Below are 5,343 nucleotides of genomic sequence, written 5' to 3'. Positions count from 1 at the left end.
CTATATAATGGTTAGTTTAAATGATAAATAAGTAAATCACTTATTATTAATATTTTTATGTCAAATATCTATAATACCATTCTCAACAACTATATAACGACTAGTTTTAAGGGTAAATAAGTAAATGACTCACCAATACTTCTCTATAAATACCCTTCATTTTAATTCTTTCTCACACAATTCTCTATTCTCTCTCTTTATATTGTTTACAATTCTCTCTATTTTCCCTTTTCACAATTCTCTAAATTGAAATTCTCTAAAGTGGTAAAGATATCTACTAACTCTACAAGTGCTAAAGATATCTACCAACTCTACAAGCAGTCATCATTCATAAGGTTGAGATATTTATATTTAGTTATTTCATTTATTTATTTTAATTCTATATATTTAATTTAATTGTTTTCTTTCTTTTATCTTATTTTTTTTCCTTTAAAATTAAAAATGGATCCTCATCACCTAGATGTAGAAAACCTTGACTTTGGTATTGATGCATGTAATGAATTTAATCCTTGTGAAGATGATGAGACTCCCACCTCCTCTAGTGTCCCTCCCTCTAGCCTTCCCCAACCCAATCCCATAGGCAAAATACCTAGGGTTAGTAGACGCACATCTATAGTATGGAATCACTTCACTATAATAAATAGATAAAATACAAGAGGAAAGGTAGAAAATCTAGCAAAATGTAAGTACTATAAAAAAAAACATATAGTTGCAAAGCTAGTGGTGGCACAGGTCACCTTAAAAGACATGTTGAACAATGTACAAAAAAACATGGTGCATTAGACCCTAGACAATCCCAAATAAGTTAAGATGAAATAGGATCTAGTACATCTTCAATGACCCCCTTTATATACAATCAACAATTCCTAAGAGAAGGGTTAACTAGAATGATAGCCAATATGGGGCTTCCATTGACATTTGGAGAAAATCCTAGATTTGAACATTTCATGCAAAAGTATGCTCAACCACTTATCATAGAATTCTTAGGACTACTTCTCGTAATGATGTAATTAATTGTTACTTAAATAAAAAACAATTAGTAATTGAAGAATTTAAAAATCATAGTGGTATTGTATATGTAACCTTAGATCTATGGACTAATAAAAGGAATGAACCTTTTACATGTGTGACATCACATTATACAAATTCAAATATGAAATTAAAAGAAAATATTAGGTTTTCGTAAAATATTACATCCTCATGATGGGCCTTCCATATATGATTCTTTGACAAGTGTTTTTAGAGAATATGGGATACAAAGCAAAAATTTTAGTATTACCTTTGATAATGTTTCAAATAATAAAAGTGTCATAAATTTATTTGTAAGAACAATTAGAGAAGGTTCACTAAGTGATATATTTCATGTGAGATGTATTTTTCATATAATTAATTTAATAGTACAAGATGGTTTAAAATTAATATCACCCTCATTATAGGTTATCCGTTCTACTATACTATTTCTTGATTCATTTAACAAATTACAAGAATTTTATACTTTATGTTAATAAGTAGGTTTGAAGAAGAGAAAATTTCGTTGTGATATTGGTCATTGTTGGAATTCTACCTACCTAATGTTAGAATCTTGTGTAGGGTATCATAACATACTATTAGATTATGTCAATAGTAAGACATGTGAAATTATAGTAACTTCTGATGATTGGGAGAAAGGTTTTGCTTTTTTAAAATTCTTGAAGGTTTTTTATGATATTACTAACATGTGTTCTACTGTATATATTCCTACATCTTATATAACACTTAGATGTATTTGCAATATAAGTGATGTGTTTCGACAATATAGGGAACATCCTCTTTTTAGTGACATATGTGTACAAATGGAAATTTTTTTTTTTTAAATACTAGAAGACTATTCCATCACTTTATTGTTTAACTGCTTGTATGGATCCGAGGGTTAAGGTTGAAGGTGTAGAAAATATTTTAAATTTCATAGTTATTTATGTGAACCAACCATCCAAACCAGAGGGTAAGATATATGAACAATTAAACAACTTATATAAATATTATGAGAATAAATATGGTAATGTCTCTTCAAGTACTATAACTCCATCTACATTTGGAAATGATCCATTCTTTATACAATTAGCTAAAGGAAAACGACAAGTTGGTTCTTCAAGTAGGTGTGATCTTTTAAAATATTTAGATACTGATTATTGTTCATACATATCGCCTAATGGAAGTACCAAAATTTGATGTTATAAAGCGGTGGAAATCTCATGAATACACTTTTCTTGTACTATCTAAAATGACACGTGATCTACTAACCCCATCAGTGTCTATTGTAGTATCAGGATATTCTTTTTCTATAGCTACAAATATAATAGGAGACAAGAGAACAACTCTTACAACAAAAATGCTAGAAGCTTTGAAGGATTGGGAAGATGGATGCATGGGACTTCAAACTTTAGAGGATGAACTTAAAGAAGCCTTCAAGAAATTGCATCTTAAAGCAAACAATGATGTTTAAGAGATTGATGATGATTGAAGATGAAAAAAGAAGAATGAAGATTGAATAAGAAGACAAAAGTGAATATGATAATTGAAGAATTATATGTTGTTCGTTTCTTTTAAATCTATTAAATGTAGCTAATTTTTAAAGCATATGATTGATAGTTGGGTGGGTGCCAACCTATTGGGATGTACTCAAACTATAGTAATGCAATTCTCACCATTTTTTTTCTCATTATTTTTTCATGTAATTTGTTGAAATATTGAATAAAAGAATTATTTTTTATATTTAATTTCCTTTTATATTCCATTATTTTAAATTTATTTTTATTTTGATAAAAATAAACAAATTCAAATATAACTTTTTTTTACTATTTTTAAAAACAAAAAACTAACATTTTTATAAATTTTACAATTACAAAATCGATAAATATACATGTAAAAAATAAAAAATATAATTATTAGAGGTGTTTAAAAAATTTTAAAAAAAATTATTAGAGGTGTTTAAAGTAACGATTAGCCCGCGGACTTATGGGTTGTGTCGGACCACCTATTTGCCTTGCATGGGCCGGCCCGACCCAACACAATTTTTAAGTGGGTCGTGCTAACTAACGTTGGCCCATAATGGCCTGGTCAATATCGGGTTATGTCTTCTTATTCAATCTTTATTCTTCTTTTTTCATCTTCAATCATCATCAATCTCTTGAACATCATTGTCTGCATTGAGATACAATTTCTTGAAGGCTTCTTTAAGTTCATCCTCTAAAGTTTGAAGTCTCATGCATCCATCTTCCCAATCCTTCAAACATGTCAAAACTTCTAGCATCTTTGTTGTAAGAGTTGTCCTCCTATCTCCTATTATATTTGCAGCTATAGAAAAAAAAAAATTGATGCTACAGTAGACACTGGTGGGGTTGGTTGATCACATGTCATTTTAGATAATACAGGAAAAGTGGATTCATGAGATTTCCACCACTTCATAATATCAAAATTTTGTACTTCATAAGGGGATAGGTATGAACAATAATCGGTATCTAAATATTTTAAAAGATCACACCTACTTGAAGAACCAACTTGTCATTTTCCCTTAGCTAATTATATAAAGAATGGATCATTTCCAAATGTAGATGGAGTTATAGTACTTGAAGAGACATTATCATATTTATTCTCATAATATTTATATAAGTTGTTTAATTATTCATATATCTTACCCTCTAGTTTGGATGGTTTTTTTATACAAATAACTATGAAATTTAAAATATTTTTTACACCTTCAACCTTAACCCTTAGATACAAGCAACTAAACAATAAAGTGATGGAATAGTCTTCCAATATTTTTTTTTTAAAAAAAAATCCATTTGTACACATATTTCACTAAAAAGAGGATGTTCCCTATATTGTCGAAACACATCGCTTACATTGCAAATACATTTAAGTGTTATACAAGATGTAGGAGTATATACAACAAAACACATATTAGTAGTATCATAAAAAACCTTCAAGAATTTTAAAAAAGCAAAATCTTTCTCCCAATCATCAGAAGTTACTATAATTTCATATGTCTTACTATTGACATAATCTAATAGTATGTTATGATACCCTACACAAGATTTTAACATTAGGTAGGTAGAATTCCAACGATAACCAATATCATGATGACATTTTCTCTTCTTCAAACCTACTTATTGACATAAAGTATAAAATTCTTGTAATTTGTTAAATGAATCAAGAAATAGTATAGTAGATCGGATAGCCTATGAGGGTGATATTAATTTTAAACCATCTTGTACTATTAAATTAATTATATGACAAATACATCTCACATGAAATATTTCACTTAGTGAACCTTCTCTAATTGTTCTTACAAATAAATTTATGTCACTTTTATTATTTGAAGCATTATTAAAGGTAATATTAAAAATGTTGCTTTGTATCCCATATTCTCTAAAAACAATACTTGTCAAAATATATGGAAGGCCCATCATGAGGATGTAATATTTTACGAAAACCTAATATTTTCTTTTGTAATTTCATATTTGAATCTATATAATGTGATGTCACACATGTAAAAGGTTCATTACTTTGATTAGTCCATAGATCCAATACCATTATGATTTTTAAATTCTTCAATTACTAATTGTTTTTCATTTAAGTAACATTTAATTACATCATTATGAGAAATAGTCCTAGGAATTCTATGATAGGTTGGTTGGGCATACTTTTGTATAAAATGTACAAATCTAGGATCTTTTCCAAATATCAATGGAAGCCCCATACTGGCTATCATTCTAGCTAACCCTTCTTTTAGGAATTGTTGATTGTAATAAAGGGGGTCATTGAAGATGTACTAGATCCTATTTCATTTTGGCTTATTTGGAATTGTCTAGGGTCTAATGCACCATGTTTTTTTTGTACATTGTTCGACATGTCTTTTAAGGTGACTTGTGCTACCACTAGCTTTGCAACTATATGTTTTTTACAATACTTACATTCTGCTAGATTTTCTACCTCTCCTCTTGTATTTTGTCTATTTATTATAATGAAGTGATTTCATACTGTAAATGTGCGTCTACTAACCCTAGGTCTTTTGCCTATGGGATTGGGTTGGGAAAGGTTAGAGGGAATGACACTAGGGAGGTGGGAGTCTCGTCATCTTCAAAAGGATTAAATTCATTACATGCATCAATACCAAAGTTAAGGTTTTCTACATCTAAGTGATGAAGCATTTTTAATTTTAGAGGAAAAAAATAAGATAAAAGAAATAAAACAATTAAATTAAATATATAGAATTAAAATAAATAAATGAAATAACAATATAAATACCTCTTTATGAATGATGACCACTTGTAGAATTGGTAGATATCTTAGAGTTAGTAGATA

The sequence above is a fragment of the Vitis vinifera genome, chromosome 2, assembly GCF_030704535.1.
Source record: "Vitis vinifera cultivar Pinot Noir 40024 chromosome 2, ASM3070453v1".
NCBI lineage: Eukaryota > Viridiplantae > Streptophyta > Magnoliopsida > Vitales > Vitaceae > Vitis > Vitis vinifera.
This window is presented reverse-complemented; position numbering follows the sequence as displayed.